The sequence below is a fragment of the Danio rerio genome, chromosome 6 (genome assembly GCF_052040795.2).
Source record: "Danio rerio strain M-AB ecotype USA chromosome 6, GRCz13ab, whole genome shotgun sequence".
In the NCBI taxonomy this organism is placed as follows: Eukaryota; Metazoa; Chordata; class Actinopteri; order Cypriniformes; family Danionidae; genus Danio; species Danio rerio.
Window position 1 is genome coordinate 50,096,658 of NC_141026.1, and position 20,772 is coordinate 50,117,429.

A 20,772-nucleotide genomic window follows, 5' to 3' on the forward strand; every position below is an offset into this window, starting at 1 on the left:
TGAACCCTTATAATAAAGCAGAGGTGCCGAACAACAAGGATCACAAAGGCAGGCTCACAACAGCAAGCTTGTTAAGTTATCATCCTCTGAGCGCTTCTCTCAAAATTCCTCTCATCTCTGTTCACTAAAAAGAAACAGCATGGTTCCTTTTTAATGACAAGCTTATTTCTTCTGATACACACTGAAATATTAAACACCACACACACCTGAAACAATGAAGCTTTGCTCCACCAGAAACAACAACCAAGCAAGTAACCCAGATATATAGTAATGATAAGCTGATAAGCATGTAAAACTTGTCTATCAGTTGTTTTCAAGCGCATTTTGAAATAATAAAGTGTCAAAATAATGACAAATAGATGACATTCAGTAGCCTAGACAACAGTTTACTTACATAAGGCTATATACAGTAATAGACTAAATTTGACTTCTCTAACATGGGATTTAGGACAAAACATGCAACTTTCACCTCACTGCAAACAAAATATGCCTAAAGCATCCTAAAGTGCTGTGGCTTACCGAAAATAGTGCTGAATCTCACTCAGATGCTGCTGGGACAGGTGTAGTAGCCTATTCGAGGAGAGCTTGGCGTACCTTCGTGCTCTTCAGTGAAACAGTGGTGAAATAGCGAAATGATTTGGTGAGTGGGAAAAAACTGAACGGCTGTATACGTTTTTGAGTGAACTGCAGGGCAAATAAGTCAATATTTGGAGCTCTGTCCTCTCAGACATGCCAGTGAGGAATGAGCGCGGCGCGTTTCCTCTTTCAAAGAAACAAGCGGAGGCTACAGCACAGTACGCCCGAGTCACGTGACCGCCGCTCCTCACTGCGCGCCGACACAGTACTGAACATATTTTCCAAAAATGCTTATGATAATAGTGATTTGTGCATTTTAACCACTCATCGACATTACTATTTATAAACTGATTTAAATATGCTACACTGAATGAGATGATATGCAGAGAGAGAGAGAGAGAGAGAGAGAGAGAGAGAGAGAGAGAGAGACCCAAGTAATTGCTGGTCACCCACAAGAAAAATAGCCTAACGTTACGTTTTAGAGTCATTTACTGTTCTAGAGTATTTTATTACATATGAAGATCTTTTTTTTTTTTTTTTGAAAAAGAAAATAAATTTGCAAAGAGAGACAGAGAGATTGAGATTCACAAATACTTAAGCAATTATTGAACAATTGATTTACAAATCAAATCAATTCATTGTAAAATACAACTCTTCGTTAATAACAAAACTCAACCCAACATCAAAACAAAATTCAATTTCAGAAGCATTATTTGCATTCATCATTTTATAATAATTAAAATCAACAATGATTCTTGATTTCACTAGATTTTTAAAAACGAATGCAATATTCTTACAATTTCTCTTTTCCATTTCATTTCTGTCTTGTAACAGGCTTAATAACAACAATAGCCAGTTTTGCTTGACCAATGATAAAATTCATTAAATGACATTTGTTTTTCTGTTGTCCTTTGTATTTAAAACCCAATATATACTTGCTTTGTAAATAAAAGAGAGATTAAGTTCCATCATGAAAAAAATACTGTAGTAATTTTTATTATACTATAAGTATAGTATAGTATTTTACTATATATAAATATACTATAGTGTCTTTAAATTACTCTTTAAGTTTGTGGTAATTTTATTTTCTATGGTAATAAAAAAAAATCTGTATTTTACGGTTTATTTCCGGCAGCAAAGTAAAATAACGACCATTAAAATATAGAAATTTACCATAAAATAACAGACATTAAATTACAGAAATGTTCTAAAATTAAAATTTCTGGTAAATTTTTGTGATTCAACCTCTGTTATTCTACAGTAAAATTCTGTAATTTAACAGCCGTTTTTTTACATTTTTGTAACATAAAAAAAAACGTAAAACTACAGATTTTTTACAGTGTAGTTAAACATTTTGCTCAGTATATCTGCAGCTACTGAATTTAGTTGGTAGGTGTGTAAACAGTGTATTAATATTTGGTTTATTCTCCAAAAAGTCTAATAGAAATTCTTCCAAATTTAGCTAACACTTTATTTTGAGGCATTACACGTTCCATTTACTTACTTCAAAAATTACAATTAATAATGCATAATTACAGTACATGCAACTATACCTAACATTAACCCTAAACCCTAAATAATTAAATTATTTAAAATGTGATTTCTGAATGCCAAATTAACAAACCCTATACGATATAAATGTATAATTGTAGTTCACGGTTCATCCATTATAATGGGAATGTTTTCAAACACAATAACCATTTACAGTTCCCTCTCATAGTCACTAACCCATTTTTTAACCCATGCAGGAGGAAACGACTCACTCTGCTGTATAATTATGTTCTCACCGACTACTCGTGGTCCATCGAGCAACAGCTAAGAGGCTGTTAACTACCGCACACAGAAACCCATTATTAATGACATTGCCATTGTCATCTCTTCCACTACTGCCAGTCGCTGCACGTACACTCATTTTTCCATACAAACCGGAGACCCCGAGTGAAACCATTTTCTTGCCGACTGTCTCTTTGACTGTTAAATACATGCAAAAGAGCCTCCGGCAATGAAATCTCTGCTCATGTTGCTGCTGTGGCACCAATTATTGAGCTTTACTGCCAGCCTAACTGAAGCATAATTACTAGGGTTGTTCTGGGTAAATTTAAAAGCAAAAAAAAAAAAAAAAAAAGACACAAGAAGAAAAAGAAGAAAGGTAAAGCATGGCATCTGAAAAGTCTGCATGCAGCATTGTCCAGCTGTGGCTTTTTTTTTTTGTTTGTTTTCTGAAAGAACGAATGCAAGATTTTATCTTCTACAAGCTCCCACAGAGATATCTGCCCCGCAGCATCCTCCACATCCACATTTGTTAGGTTTCAATTCAAGCATGTGTATTTTTAGCGTTTGCTCTGTGAGTGTGCATTATGCCAATATAGGTGTGCAATAGAGAGCTGAAAGCATCCCCAAAAATGAATAAACCTTCCACCCGACCGGCACAGAACAAATGGCAATAACAAAAACACGGGTCCTTTCACTGCTTTTGTGTATCTCTCTGGCAGTCTGCCACCTCCTCTATGCTCCCACACACACAGGTAATTTTGGAGCTGTGTGTAGGCAGTTCGGTCCAGATTTCTTATCATAGTAAGATCCAGATCAATAGGTGCCTGGAAGATGGAGCTTCAGGAAAACAAAGCAATGAACACATGCTGTGGAATGGAGACTATTGAGATAAACAGAGGCACAGCTGGAGAAATGTAGTTGTCCAAGACCTCGATATTAAAAGATTTCTTTTGGAAGCTGAAGATGAAGGATCACTTCAGATCTGTCGACATTCAATCAGAACTTTATAATGTATATCACTATATAAAGTGTGCTGTCTTCCCTCGAAATTTAATATTTGGCTGAATATTTTATTTGCTTTTCCGTTGTGATTATTTGTGAATTTTGTGAAAATAATTCAAGGCTCTAATGAGTGGAGTGGTGACAAAAAGAGTCAGAGCCAAATGTAGGGATGGCTGACGTGAAACTGACGTTTTGACACTTCACTGAAGTACAGTATGATCTGAAAAAACCCAGGCACGTGAATAGACAAGTGACCAATACTGTTTTCAAGGTATACCGAGGTTTGGGAAAGTCAAGGTTTTAAAATGGCCAAATTTTCTGCTATACCGTTCCTAGGGTGTATGTACGAGTTTTTTTTTTTTACATACATTTTTTTTGTTGTTGTTTTGACTTCTTTGTGACTTCTGGCTACTTTGACACTCTCGCCGTTTTCGGTTTGTGATCGCTCCTCAGTTTGTGAAGGCTTCCCCACGTTGTCGCTCCACCCTGCCTCCCTTTCCCGCTCCTCAACTTGTGATCGCTTCCCCGTGTTGTCTCTCACCCACCCTTCATCAGGGGGCACCGTCAGTGATTCCAGCAGGGGGGCCTCCGCATTTTGCGCTACGCCACAAGTTACGTTGTGGTTTGGGAAACGCACCCCTGGGCGACCCTTCCAAGTAAAGTCTATCTGTGGAAAGCACTACTGGTTTCTATAACAGTATCTCGAGCAGAAAAGATATTCAAAGACGCGGTTCTAAATTGTAAAGAAATCTGTGTTGAAACAAGTGAATACAACAGAATGACTGATTTAATGATTTATTATTAAGCCTGACATTCCAGCAGGCACACAACATCCTAAGACATTCATATTTGGTTAGATTTAGGTTGTAATGTCTGGTGACCAAAATAATGTCTAGCCAGCGTCTAAGAACAGCATTATTTTGATGTCCAATGACGACATCAAATAATGTTTATACTCTCCTTGTTTTTATGTTGTGTTGGAATGTGACTAAAAACCAACGTCAAGCCAACATCTTAAATCAACGACATACTAACGTCAAACACAAACATTTATTCGTCAAGTATTGCAACCAAAATCCAACATCTGGCGTCATAGTGGTAATGTCCACAGAACGTCAAGCTGTAACATCATTAGACGTTGATATTTGGTTGGTTTTAGGTTGGAAATTGATGTCGGCCTGATGTTGAGTTCTGACGTCAACCCGATTTAAATTTTCTAACAAAATACAACGTCACCATGATGTTAGGGTATAAAGTCAATCTGACGTCATGTTGACGTCTTGTGTCTGCTGGGAGTTGAAGGCCATTTTGGTCATCATACAGTAAACATCTGTCACCTCCTCATCAGTGACATGCATCTAAACAGTCTCGGGGGTAATGTGTGTAAAGATTTTGGACATCTTCTTGGACACTTTTAATGCTTCCAAACAGTTTGCTGCAATTATAAATCGTCCATGTCTTGAGGTAGTTTATTATGTTGCGATTCACCTTCTTTGTGCGATTTGATTGGACAGGAATCACAGGACTGATTTTTCTAATCTCCATAGACAAGAAAAAATAAAGTAGTGACTGCAGGTTGAAGGAAAGTAGTGGAGTAAAAGTACAGATACAGCACTAAAAATGTACTCAAGGGAAAAAAAACTAAACTACTTAATCACAGTAATTTGAGTATTTGTAATTAGTTTACACCACTGACTGTATGTGACATAGGCCTGTTGGTTGGAAAATTTCAGTGGTGCAGTGGTTTGCATGTGTCAAATTGTAAAAGTAGACTTTTCAAAAAATAAACAATAACCTAATTAACAATGATAATAATCATCATCATCACCATCATCGTGTAGAATGCATGTTAGCTTTTGTAAATGATTTGATGTTTAAGAATGGAATATGTAATGTTCTCAATAATATTTGTAAAACATAGGCCCTATATGTGCCATTTACATATATTTCAATTAATATGTAAAATAAGTGCATGTTTTTACCTAAACTAATATTGCCAACTAATATTACCTTAACTATTTTTTAAATGCATGTACAGCAATATAATTTGCACAAACAAATTATGGGGTTCTTCTCTAAAGAAGTAGTTACTCCACCCCGTTTAGAGCATCATTATGGGCTTTCACAATATAACTAATGTGGTTCAAACGATGGATCTGCGACAGAAACTACAGGTTTTGGGAAACACTCGTCACTACATTGTTCTTTTCCCAAACGATGCATCCTACTATGATAGTTCAGCCACGAGTTACGTCGTGGTTTGGGAAACGCACCCCTGGGCGACCCTTCCAAGTAAAGTCTATCTGTGGGAAGCACTACTGGTTTCTATAAATATGGCTTCTCTTGACAAACTTAGCTCATTTTATCTATTAATAATAAAATCTATTCGGATTGCTTTCAAATGAAATTATACATTTCTCGTCCTAACAAAAATCTTTGATTAAATCAATACATGGGCACTATAAATGTCGACATGTTGCCATTTTGTTATGGTGTTCTGCCTCTTCTCAAATCTCTGTGATAAACGGCTCACCCTCTGTTCATGATATTTCTTTACTCTTTTATTATCAAGGCTAAAATTGTAGGTCTGATTGCTTTCAAATGTAATGATGCCCCTTTCCTCAAATCATACAATTCAGTGCCATCATTGCCACGAATAGTGCATTCAATGGCAAGTTCTTACGTGTAATACAGAGTGCTGAAAATGTTGATTTAATCAACAGATGGTCAATTAGACATGCACAGTACCCTGTGCAGAAGCATGTGCACATACAACATGATTCTGGGAAAGGTGCTGCAACAGCGATGAATACATTTGACACTCTATTAAATCTATGAGTTCCTTTTACTTCCTCACCTTATTTCACAGAGTCTGTAGGGTAGTTAAATTATCCACAGCCAACAGAGAGCACGCACTCTATACAGTGACCCAGAATGCACCACAGGAACATAAGAGCCCACTTTAGTTTCCAAATGAGATAATTGGGCCAATGAAAAAAATCTCCAGTAGAGGTAATGACCTTCGGTCCCAGAGCATGGTCACATCAGAGTGCAATAATCAAGGGGGGCTGCTCTGTAGTCATTGTGACCTGAATCCACACAAAGGCCGCTTGTTAGTGGAGCTGTTACTAAACAGACAGACAGACTTAGAGAGACAGAAAGAGAAAGAGAGGGGGCACATAATTATGATGTCTATGTGAGTCACACTATGAGGATGTTGTCCTTTTGACTGTGAATCCCTCCTGAATGATTCCTACAAGAATAATGCCAAAAGCATGCAAAATTAAGGCCGTTCCATATTCGCTGCATAAAAAAAAAACTTGAGATTAAGTTCACATAACTTGATCGAGGGGTATTTCTACATCTAATATCTAATTCTTTTTAAACATTTTTTCCAAAATTCTTGAATCTTAGGACAGTCCCAAAAATGTGTGAATGATCTCCAATATGACCACATTTTCTCCAACACAAGGCAACAGATGGTCCTTTTACATTTGTGAATATTACAAAAGGAGTATTAAGTACCTCATTTTTACTTTTAAATATATATATTTTTTTTATAATTGACTATTAATTCCTTTATGACATCCTTCACATAGCTCAATTCAGACCTCATCCTCAATTATGGTATTTAGTTCTAGTTCCAATTTTCCTCTAACATGATCTGTATTTTGTGCAGTATTAGTTACTAATCTTTTGTATAAATGGGAGACGTGTTTCTTTGGTGGAATGTTTTTGTTCCGCAATATTTATGAAGTATTCATTATTTTATTTGGTCCTTGCATGACAAGAGTTTTTTCGCTATGGTTTGTAATGTAATGTCTTGTGGAACAAACTAACTTTTATTTATATTTTTTTGTATTTTAAAAAAGTATTTAATTGTTAAACTGTTAAAAGTATTTAATTGACAAATTGTTAAGAGTTACATGTTCAACATCTAAAGTTAACAGCAGAGATCAAGCTCCCATAATGCAACTTGAAAGCATAAATAGAAAAACCCAGTAGAAAACAAAATATTAGTACAATATTACCCTTATTGCAGTGCATTCTGGGTATGAGAAAATACAAGTGGTGCTGCATTCAACATGTGTAAAGCACAAAACTAATCCTCCTCATACCTTCAAATCTTCTCTATCAGGACCATAACTTAAAAGCTACTCCAAAGGTATCATTAAAGCACTGAGTTCACTCTTATCCTCGGGTCTGTTGCATTTCATTTGATCTCTCTGTGTCATAGACTTAGACTTAGAGTTTTTGATCTTGCACCAACTTGTTTGATTTTTTACATAACGTACAATGTAATACATGCTGAATAATCACTGGAGAGGACTGTGCAGTTTGGCAGGGCTAGTTGAAGCGGGTTTAAAGGCCTGTGGAAAGAGACATCAGCGCTTGTGAAGTGTCTGAAGTGGGCAGCACTCAGATGGAGATAAAGAACTGCACTCCTGCGGGGGAATCAAGCGCAGAGATAAATTTTACACATAGACAGTGTGGGAGAGAGCCGCCTTCTCTGGACTGTTGCCCTTCTGATCGATACTATCTGATCTACTGAACCATAGCAGTGTAAGAGGAGGACTGCATATATATATATATATATATATATATATATATATATATATATATATATATATATATATATATATATATATATATATGCGTGCAATGTTTTCTATGCAGTATAGAAAGACAGATTTGGAAACATTGATAACAACGCATTAAAACTGTTGAATGGTTATTAAACTGATAACAAAACTCATACTGTACAAAACTGTACCAACCTGATTTCACCAAGTAGGACATGTTCCTGTATCCACATATATGTTGATCCTGGAACAACATTTTAATCAAGGGATTGAAGGGATGCGTTTACAGTTTATGTTGTTTGGGCTTACGGTTAGGGTTATGCACTTCTACATGGTTGTTATCCTATCATTCCCCTCTGATTTTGGGAATACTTGACAGTTATGGTTGGGTTTAGGGATAGAGAGTAGGTATATGGATTATATTTTTAAACACAAAGGATGTTCCAGGGTCAACATAGATGTTAAACCAGGATCGCATTGTAATTGGTAAAATCATGATGTGCCATCTTTATGAGCTGATTTAAAGTATTGTTAAAAAAGGGTCGAAAGGCTCTTTGTGTGTAGTGAGTGTTTGTACATGTTGAATGACAGCAGGATAAACAAATGGACAGATGAATCAGAAAGACAGACTGCGTTTATCACACTCTCGTCTCCATGGAGACCATTGGATACCATGATAACATATCAAGAAAGCTGTTAACAAGACATATGGTGTTTTGGCCAAACAGTCTATAACTATGACTTTTAACAAAATAAAAAAAGCACTGGATTTCCACTTAAATCAGACACTCAAATTGAATAAAAAAAAACTTAAAATGTATATGTAAAGTGTATGTTTATATTGTGTATACACAGTGTGTGTAAACAAAAACAAACGTGTGTGTGTGTGTGTGTGTGTGTGTGTGTGTTTATATTGTGTTTACACTCTCTAATTAAACTCATTCTGTAGGATTTACTAGCATTTTGAGAAATAATAGCTCCACCAATGTCCTCATATTTCACCTCCTTTTTGTAATACCTGTGTCATACCAACGTCATTATACAGATTTGTGTCCTGATATGTCACAAAAAAACAAAACAAACACACACACACACACACACACACACACACACACACACACACACACACACACACATACACATACACATACACATACACACACACATACACACATACACACACACACACACACACACACACACACACACACACACACACACACACACAATATACAGTGCTCAGCATAATTGAGTACAACCCATTTTGAAATTGATTATTTTGATCCGTTCCTCAATATATTTTGGTTCATTGAAACAAAACAGATTTATTAAAGAGATTAAAATAATGTTTTTCAATAGAATGCAATACATTTTCACAATATTTTATACATTTTTTGCATGTCTAGATTTTTCCTTTTGATTTTTGATTTGAGCTACTAATTTTTGGACTGTTAGTCAAGTTTTTTTGTTAGATTAGCTCCAGATTTGGCTTCATTACTGACTAACATAAATGCACAAATATATGTAGCTGATTAAGACTCCAGGAACAGACAAGTCTTCGCTGACGTCCAGCATTCTCCAGCCTCCGGCTCCTAGACTGCAACTCTCAACAAGCCGTTTGGCCATATGAGAAATGGTCGTGCTAACTGAGCCAGGTTTCACTTTTGCCAATTGTTAAAGATTTTTTTTTTCTAAACTAAAATGAACTTAAACTCTGAAAACTGAACTGACACTGTTTCAACTCACTGTAATCTTCTATGTGAAGCTGCTTTGACACAATCCACGTTGTAAAAGCGCTATACAAAAATTGTAAAGCTTACTAGAAAACATTCATTTAAATGAAAGATTTGTTAGGGGTGTATTTATACTGTATATGCTGAGCACTATGTACATTCGCACCATATAAACAAAGCTTTTTTTATTTAAATTTTATTATTATTATTACTATAAATAAAAGCTAAACTGGCTTTTAAACCGGGTGTGCAATGCGGGCGCTCCGGTTTCCCCCACAGTCCAAAGACATACCCTATAGGTGAATTGAATAAACTAAATTGGTCATAACATATGCTGAAATGGTTCTTGGCGATCTTTAAAATAGAGACTAAGCTGAAGGAAAATGAATGAATGGTTAAAAAGTTAAGCTGCATTGCCTTCTTACAGTCACAATCTATATATAATATCTAGCTAAACAAAACAGCTTAATTTAAAACAGACTGCTGCAAGCTTAGTAATTATGTATTGATTATCGAAGTAAAACAGCATAATGCATAGAACTTAGAACACTTTAAAAACACATGGGCATACTTGGAAAAAATGTGATTAAGATTTTTCCTCAGAATTCTATCTTTGTATCTCATTTTTAAGTTATAAATATAAGAAGTGTGACAAGTAAAGTCTGAATTACATGATAACCCTGCCTGATCTCACAGGGAAATTTAGCTATTTTACATTTTGTCAGTTTAGTGGTTAATTCATAAAAATTCATACAAGTTCAGTCATTCAAAAATGTGCAATTTTTAAGAGGCATGGCACCAAACCCCACTCCAAAACCCTAAAATGTACTAATGAAATTGTATAAATTCATAGGAACTAGCCACTAACTCCAAACAATTCTGAACTGGTGTGAGAAGTGTAAACACAATTGTTTAAAATAAAGTTACATCTATAAGAAAAAATATTTCAAATTCAGATAATTTTAGAAGTTAAAATAATCTTTTTTAAAGTTCAAATATAGCAATTATGAGAGTCACAATCACCAGCGATCTAATCCTGGCAGATCGCTAAAGGACTACAAATCCATCGGTATTTGGACTACAAGTTCCAGTCATGCACCGCTCACAAGCACCTGTTCCTCATTCGGTAGATTACTGTACACACACTCACAGCTAGAAGCTACTTATGAACTGATTACAAAGACTATTTCTACTTCGCACTCACACACATCTTCTTCTTGAGTCTTGTTTCACTGTTTGTGACATTAAAAAGTGTTTGATTTGCCTTGCCGTGTTAGATTCTTGCTTAGCTGTATTATTCATTCCAGTTTGCTGTGTGCCTTTGGAACATCCACCTGTTTACTGACCACGACTCTGGAATTCCTGCTTACATCTGTTTGCCCCCGTGTTGACTGTTTCTTAACCTGCATTTGGATCCGCACCAACTTTGTCAGTGTCTCCTATTCAAATAGCAATGAGTTTACATCTTACCAATCTGAGCATACACGTGGGTTACATTTTGCAATTCTAATTGTCCAAATAGTTTTTAAAGTATCTCACATATCCAAGTTTGTAGTGAGATATAAATGTCATAATTGCAAAAAAAAAATAAAAGGTTAGGGTATCGTATAAGGAGTCACAACTCTAAGTTTGTGGTCTTTCTATGCAATAATTTGATCTGAGCATTTAAAAATAAATGTTTTGGTCAGATCATTTCCAGCTTAGCCTTTTGAATTAAAAAACAGATCCCACATATTACTTCTCTGTATCAAAATATTTAGGTAAATCTAAGCCTGGTATTTAATCTGCTGAAGAGGAGGAAAAGAATTTGAAGATATCCTCACTTCGCATGTATGAAGTGTGCTTTAGAGAAGCATTTGAGTGTATAAACGATACTAATCTTAGCACCCTTGGGACAAGGGTTGAAAATGATGGGGAATCCAGGCTAAGGGGAAACATATGACAGCATGCCACTATATTTCCATATACATCTCCCCAGAGGTACTGCACCAGATCTGGAGTACGGATGAATAATTAATCAGTTTTCTGGCTTTCCCTTTTCTGCTGGTTTCTCTCTGGTTGGTGTTCTGTATCCTTCACCTTTCTCATCATTCTCTCTCTCTCTCCATCAGAGTCTGTGTTGTCATTCTGGTGATCAGCCTAATGACAGTCAATTTTTCTAGCTTGCCAGGCAATTGCGGAGGAGCCGTCGACGACAGCTATATTGCATAATGTTTCACAGGAAGTCAACAATCCATATATAATTTTCTGTCTAAAAGATCAAATATTTCTGTCACACATTCAGTCTGCCATGAAAAGATAATCATCGAAATCAGTCTGGAAGCCATAATATATTTGCATTTCTCTTGTCCAGGTAGTTTCTAGTCAAAACTGCATAAGCCGACAGCAAACCCTGTCTGTAGTTAGAAATATACATGACACACGCACAAACACAAAGACACATACATGTATATAGACTACTGAGATTCACACTAGTATTAGACAATTGGATATAGCATAAGTCCTGAATTTTAACCTCATTCCACAGCCAAAGATCTACAATTTTAGGTTATTAGAAGCTTTTCTTAAGGTTTTACACACTCTCTCTCTCCTTTTCTTACAGCAGTTATCAAACTCTCCATTTATATCACTCTCTAATGCAAATCTTACTGTCTTTTACAGAGATGTAGTTAATAGTTATTAGGCCAGTTGTGACCTGTAACGCAGATCGCCAATTCTGTTGACCCCGATTTGTTGCTTGCAAGCTGTCAAGGAGTGCAACTATCAGTGGACACTTTTTAATAGATGTGCTTTGTTGATCTCTTTTTTCTTAAAGCATTGATCTAAAAAGACATTTTATCCATATTGTTACAAGTCCATATTGTTGCCTGCACATCCATGATGTGAATCTCCTATTCATCATATCATGCCAATATGCATGTCCAATATTCAGCTGCTAAATTCTTACAGGGACCAAAACAAGACAACACATCACTGCAGTTTTAGAAACTCTACACCAGCTCCCTGTTAGTTTGCGTGTTGATTTTGAAACCCTGATGCTTACATATAAGTGCTTGTCGTGTTTGGCTCCACAATATATTTTAGAACTCTTAACTGTGTATCCTCCTGTGCGTGATCGCTGTTTGATTGGCACTAACAAATATGTTGCATTCAAAAGTAACATAAATCCACCCAAGGCTCATTGGCAATAAATGTTCAGCCTACATTTTTGTGAAACACAAATATATGTTGAATGTTTCTGATGCCAAATCCAATAGAGGGCAATGTCTATGTTTTTATTATCTGAATTATGTTGCTTAGGTACATATTAAACAAGTGCCTGGTACACATCCATGACAAGGCTGAGCTTGTACAGATCCCCTGGCAAGCTACTGACCTAAACTCTTCCATAAACCCAACCAATTTTGAATTCAAAAACAAACACAAGAGAAAAAAGTGGACAATGACCATGCATGCTTACTTTGATTTTGCATTGCTTTTACCTCTTTATGAAACCATGCACTGACAGACTCGAATAAAAGCAAGTTGCATTACAAATACATTTAATCATTCATTTATTTTCTTAGTCTCTAACTATCAAAGGTCGCCACAGCGGAATGAACCGTCAACTATTCCAGCATGTTTTACACAGCAGATGTCCTTCCAGCCACAACCCAGTACTGGGAAACACCATACACACTCATTCATACACACACAGCCAATTTACTTCATCCAATTCTCCTATCCTACATGTCTTTGGACTGTGAGGTAAACCGGAGCACCTGGAGGAAACCCACACAACACAGGGAGAACATGCAAATTTCACAGAGAAATGCCAACTGCCCCAGCTGGGACTTCAAGCAGAGACCTTCTTGCTGTGAGGCAACCACTGAGCCAACATGCTGCCCATTACAAGTACAACATCATACTAGGTAAGCTACCGAGCAAACTGACTACACCAGAAAAGTTGTCTATAAAAAAAAGATAGGTGAGGCAAACATATTCTGTAACAAATAATTTCAGACATTAAGTTGTTTTGTGGATTTATTTGCGTTGTTGTGCAAAGAACTGCACGAAAATAATCCTTTAATCGTTATATTATTAAATAAGGAACAAACTCTAAAAATGAACAAAAGTTGTTGACGTCATACTACCACCATGTAGCATTTATTTTACTTAAAAACTACAGTCAAATATAAAGTAAACTGAAGCATGCGTTTCCAATGAGCTAGTGTTGCCCAAACCAACTTACTTCTTTATTCTGATGCTTTGAGCTTCAGCAAATCATCTTGATGCATCTTAATAAACAGTTGGAATCAGAATTTTTAGCTCTCCTAAATTTTTAGCCCCCCCCTCTTTATTTTCCCCCAATTTCTGTTAGACAGAACACATTTCTAAACATAAAAGTTTTAATAACAAAATTTTCTCATATATTTTGCCACAATGACAGTACATAATATTGTATTATTATCACAATCAGCTAAAAAAGGCTTAACTTGGTTAATTAAGCTTAATTAATTAATTAATTAATTAAGTTGGGTAATTAGGCAAATCATTGTATAACAGTGGTTCTGTAGACAAGCCAAAAAATAATGCTTAAGGGGGCTCGTAATATTGACCTTAAATGGGTTAAAAAAAATGTAAAACTGCCTTTTTTTCTCCAGACTTTCTCCAGAAGAAAAAATATTATAGGAAATACTGTGGAAAAATGTTCTTTTAACATAATTTGGAAAATATTTGAAAAAGAAACAGAAATTTCGACAGGTGGCAAATAACTGACTTCAACTGTATGGAATCACTGGTGTTGGGTTGTACTTCACTGGTGTTGTGAGATTGTCCATTTGAGATGTTTGCTTTCAGACAGATCCATATGCAGGATTACGGGAATCAGCTATGAGTCGTGTTTTACATCTTAAGGACCGCTGAGGTTGTTAGATGCACAAGTGATCCTGATTGCTTTTCACTTACAATTTAAAAACTGCTTTATCACGTCTCGCTTAACAAATAACGAATAAATCACCCAGCAGCTTGAACTACACCAAGAACATCTAGGACAAAAACTAGAATGCCTAATATCTTAATACAAAAACGAGCCATATTTGTAACCAAAAACTGCATTTTTGTTTTTAATCTTCATTTTCATAAGACAAAAAAGAGAGCTGATTAGTCTTTTCATAGATTATCTGATCTTAAAGCTGTTATAAACAAACTTATACACTGACACACACACACACACACACACACACACACACACACACACACAGCTGGTTTCCTTGGCAACAGCAATAAAGCACTTAAAAATCAAATTTTGGGAAGCACTTCGTTTTTTCCATGCGTTCTTCATCTGCTTTTCATTCCACACTACATTTACCCTGATTGTACCCTGCATGAGCGACAGAATAATCATAAATTTGGTTACAATTGCGCCTGACACCATTTACAGATTACAGCGCATCTATGACCTTGAGCAAAGCATCTGGGTCTGATAAAGAAATGTAATCTATAAAGCAGACAGGAAATAAATGAACACCGCACGGCACATCCCTTAATTAATCATGGTGCACAGGTTGGTCGTAAAGATTGTGTGCTCATATCACTGCAGTGCGGTGAAGGTTTTCATTCATTTTCCTTCAGCTAGTCTCTAGTTCACAGCAGAATGAATCACCAACTATTCCAGCATATGTTTTATGAATTATATGCCTATCCAGTGGCAACCCAGTATTGGGAAACACCCATTCACACACACATTCACTACAGACGATTTAGTTTATTCAATTCACCGTACTGCATGTCTGTGAGGGAAACCAGAGCACTTCAAGGAAACCCAGGCCAACATGAGGAGAACATGCAAACTCCACACAGCAATGCCAACTGACCTAGCCGGGGCTCAAACCAGTGACCCGTGAAGGTTTTATTACCTTTTAAATTATTTAAACAAACTAATAAAGAACTTGTATATGAAGGGTTTTTTATATTAATGGCATTTGTTTGATATGATAGAGGTTTTATTATAATTTACATAAAACTTACATTCTCTAACAGGAAGTTGTGTCCAATCACATGTTATGTAGAATAAGAATGCCACACCCCCAACATTGGTTGTTGCTAAATCAGATACGGTTGTGGCCGGAAGTTAAGAGAATCATTCATTCATTCATTTTCTTTTTGGCTTAATATCTTAATTAATCTGGGGTCACCACAGTGGAATGAACAGCCAACTTATCCAGCATATTTTTTAGACAGCGGATGCCATTCCAGCTGCAACCCAAAACACTGGGACAATTTAGTTTCCCAATTCACCTATAGTGCATGTCTTTGGATTTGAGGGTGAAACTTGAGCACCTGGAGGAAACCACACGTGAACACGAGGAGAACATGCAAACTCCACAAAGAATTGCCAACTGACCCAGCCGAGGCTTGAATTCAGCGATTTTCTTGCTATGAGGCTACCATGCGCTACCTTGACATCCAGAATTATTAATATTATTTTTTAAATTTCCCATTAATTGTATTTTATTAACATCTACCCCTACCCTAGCCCTAAACCCCACCGTCAGAGTACTGTAAAAATATTATTTGTTGTTATACAGTGTCACAAAATGATGCTATATTGGCGTGTGTATTCACAGCTGTATCCTATCTAGACTTCACCCCCAATGTCTCTGACTAATAATAGACATGTAGTAGCAAGTAACATAACAAAACAACACAATCTTATGTTAACTCATAAGTAATTTTATGAAAGTTTTTTTAACGAATTTATTTAAATTAGCCTCCAATTTGGCGAATCTGTTTATTACCCCACACTGTAAATCCAGCAGTCAACTATATGAAATGAACTGAGTGTAGTTAACTCAGAATTGACTAAAAGTGAATTCTACTCATTTAAAAAGAGTTTTGAACTCAGTGTTGAAGGTAATGAGTTAATTAAATACCTCATTACTGCAACTTAAATAGAGTAAGTTCATGGTACTCATATATATTAGTTTTTAACTCAAATGGTTTGTTACAATTGGTTTTCTCAAACGGTTTGAGTTGCCTTAACTTATTGGGTTTTACAGTGCTCAGTTGGTTTGAGTTCTCTTCATTTATTGAGTCTAATGCACGCAAATTGCTTTATTTACTCAAATGGATTAAGTTCACAGTACTCATTGGGATTAGTTTTTAAACTTAAACAATTTGAGGGCTATCTGTTTAGTAAAACATACACTCAATGCATCACTTAGCGGGTTTCCACATCTTGTTTATATACACTATGAACTGCAGCTACGCTAATTATTCTCTTTCTTCTCCATATCCACCTGGGGATACTCATCCCGAGGTCCTCAGATTATGCGGAGTCACTGATTGGATCCAAGACCAGCGACGAGATGATGCCAAGGTGTCCATATCAGGGACCAGGCCGTATCCTGATCTGCTGCGTTGCTGTTGGTCATAGGGGAGTGGAGAGCATGAGACTGATTCCAGCGACGCTCCAGGGACAGACGAGTCTTCGCTGAGGCCAGCTTCCAGCCTCCACTGCTGAGACTGCATCTCTGCACAAGACTTTTGGCCAGCGGAGAAATTAAAATGGTTGTGCCGAACTGAGTCTGGTTCTCTCAAGGTTTTTTTTCTTCACTCTTCTATTGGTAAAGTTTTTTTCCCTCTCCACTGTCGCCACTGGCTTGCATGGTTCAGGATCTGAAAACATCGATGAATTTGCTCTTTAATGTTTGGACTCTCAATAATGACTTCAAACCACACTGAACTGAGCTAAACTGAACTGAACTTAAACACTAAAAACTGAACTACCCTGATCCAGTTACTATGACCAGTTATGTGAAGCTGCTTTGACACAATCTATATTGTAAAAGCGCTATACAAATAAAGCTGAATTGATTAGAACGAACCATTTGGCTTTTACAGTGCAGTGATGACTGTTTTAGGGACTGTGCTTTCAATTTTTTTTGTCCTTTTTCCCAAGTCTTTTTTTTCCTTCTAAAAATTATTTTTTATAACATACGAATTCATAAAATACCCCAGAAAACAATTGTACTTTCTTGTAAGATCAGGTTGGTCAAATCCTATTAGCCAATTAAAAAAGGATAAACCTTTCAATGTCTTTAAGAACTTAAGAAAATTGAGTAAATATAAGAATAAATGTGTTAAGATTTTATAGAGTCTTCCTTTTTTTTAAAAAAATATTGAATTCCTGAAGAGATAATGTGCAGTATGCTTCACAGCAAGATGGTCGCTGGTTTGAGTCCCAGCTGGTCCATTTGGCATTTCTGTGTGGAATTTGCATGTTCTCCCATGTTTACGTGGGTTTCCTCCAGGTGCTCTGGTTTCCCTCACTGTCCAAAGACATGCACTATAGGTGAATTAGATTAACTAGATTGGCCTTAGTTTGCGAGTGCGTGTGAATGCGAGAGTGTATGGGTGTTTCCCAGTACTGCTGCGTGAAACATATGCCGGAATAGTTAGTGGCTTACTCTGCTTTGACAACCTCTAAAAAATCTGAGACTAAGTGAAAGGAAAATTAAGAATTATGGACAATAAATAAATGTAAATAATACTGTCAAAACTGGTAAATATATATATATATATATATATATATATATATATATATATATATATATATATATATATATATATATATATATATATATATATATATATATATAAAAATTTTAATTGTTTTTGTTCTTCTTACAGCTAATCCAAGGCTAATATTTTTAGATACTTCATGACAGAAAAACTATTTTGCTAAAAGCCTATCATTGTCGCAGGCATTTCTCAAGATCTATGTCTTTACTCAGACATGGTCAAAATAAGAAATGGTTTGAAATGCAAAGATACGCAGCAGCCCTTAAGGACAGACTATTGATTTGAATGTTTCCTTTAAGGTGAACACCGTTTGAGGCGGGTGTGACATTTTAAGCATTCACTCAATCCTCCAAGACTGCATTAGATCTGATAGCTCTCAGTTAACCCCAATTGACTCATTTAGAAGGGTACAAATTGCATTGTTTTCAATGGCAGTGGATCTCTGAATGCATTAACCCTGTCTGTCAACCTGTAGCAACAACAACAAAAACTTTTTCACAAAGCTTCTGCCATCTCAGCTAAAGTAAATTTTTATGTATATGGTGTAAAACAGTAAGAATATTCTCAGTCAGTTACAGAAAAGGTAATTAGATAGAATAAACCTGCAGTGTGAATGGCCATAATGTTTATTTAATTAAAACAATATGTGTTTTGTTAGGAGTAGGCTACTTTTAATTGAACTGAAACGCAAGGAAGGCAAATTGATTTAAACTCTCTCTGGATGAGTGAGAAGTGTAAAAGCTCTAAGAAAAATGTGATTTGACAGATGGAAATAAAGCCGTTGCTGAAAGTGGTTAAAACAAGCAAACAATGTAAGCTATTTTTAAATGAATGGTATTTCACTAAATTGTCTACGGTTTCTAGTTCTAATCCTTGGTCCACCATTGAACACTTTGGGCCTTACAAAGCTCAATAGCGCCATCTTATGTATATAAAGATATAATAATACTAAAATACATCACTGTTTCAAAATGTGTTTGTTTTGCCAGAATTATTCCTCCCTTACCAAGGCTGCATGTATTTGATTAGACTACTGTAGGCTCAACATTGTGTGTAACATTAGTGTAACATTTTGAAATGTAAAGGCGTATTATCAGCTATTATTATCATCCAAAAGTAGGCCTATTATACCACCATTAAAAAAAATCGTGTAAATAACTTGCTTCACCTTATCCCACTTTCACAGATTCAAGACAATGAGCATTTTACATCAATTATTAACCTTTGTTGACGTTAGTAAAAATAACTATTTTTAGTAGTAATAAAAGGATTTAAAATTGCATTAATAAATGTTACTGCACATATAGTATGATGATAGTTAACGATGGTTTTACTTAAACAATTTTAGAACTTTTTAAAATAATAAATGTGTTAAGATCTTGTTTATATTGCACTTATGAAGAGCTAATGTGCAGTAAATAAATGTATATTTAAATAATACGTCAAAACAGGTTAAAAAAATACAAGGGTAAAAAGGGTAAAAATACTATATATAAAAAATATTTAAAAGGGGTAAAAAAATACAGTGCACCTGTAAAGTGTTCTTAAATAAATAAATTTAATCCATTTTGGAATAAGGCTTTAACAAAAAAATGTGGAAAAGGTGAAAACATGAATGAATACTTTCCAGATGCATATTAAAAAAACTATCATACAAATTTATTTTTGTTTTTCTTACAAATAATGCTGAGTTAGCTAATATTTATTAAGAATTTATAGCAGAAAACAATTTAGCTAAAAGTCTTATTGTGGGTCTTTTCAAGATCAATGTCAGACATGGTCAAAATAAGAAATGGTTTGAAATGCAAGATAAGGGGCTGCCAAACAAACAAATATGGTTTTTGCAATTAAACCATTGAACTTAACCACAGTTTTGCTACAACAACCTTATAGCCTATTGTTTTTTACTAGCCTAAAACGGTGGTTACATGAATGGTAACATATCTGCCAAAAAACATGGTTATAATTTTAAAAGGCTATAATAAAAAATGGTTCAAAGGGGCAAGTGCTTTTTTTATAATCAACGCATGTTAACAACTGAAACCTTATTTTAAAAAGTGTTAAATATAGATTAAAACTATAGTTTTCATGTATATTATTGAAATTGAATATACACAGTTTTAAACATAGATTTACTCTTGTGATTGCCAAAAAAAAGCTTAATAATAAGCAGCCATTGGGTAATTTATTCATCAGTATCACGTGATTTCTAACAATAGTGTATGCAAAAAAAAGAGTTTAAGGGGTATTCATTAACAAAACTAGTGAACATAACTCAGAGGTGACAGAAGGCTTTACGTCGCTAACGTTACTGTTTGTATTTCTGTCAGATAGCGAGGCGTGACGTAGTTCATTATTTACTTCTGAATTTTTGCAAACCGTTCACCATATTTGTTTACATATAGTCATTTGCTCGAAAAGGGTGAGTTTAGCTCCATCTAAAGTTAAGAAAAACAACAATAGCAACAAACAATGACCTTATCGCTAGATAAAACGACTATATGAATTCTGCGATTGAGTGAAAGGCAGCTTTTGAACGT

At 35.5% G+C, this 20,772-nt stretch overlaps 1 protein-coding gene across 18 annotated transcripts in view; it reads right to left on the reverse strand.

Moving 5' to 3' along the window:
- The window catches only part of rap1gapb (RAP1 GTPase activating protein b), a 184,867-nt gene that overhangs the window by 155,363 nt on the left and 8,732 nt on the right, over window positions 1–20,772 (reverse strand). For 11 of the 18 annotated variants that reach the window (XR_015494079.1, XM_087257944.1, XM_087257936.1 and 8 more), the window contains exon 1: window positions 520–744. The exons of the other annotated variants lie outside the window; for them this stretch is intronic. The gene's annotated coding sequence lies outside the window, so the exon portion shown is untranslated. Of the gene's footprint in view, window positions 1–519; window positions 745–20,772 lie in introns of those variants that run through there. 18 annotated transcript variants of the gene reach the window in all.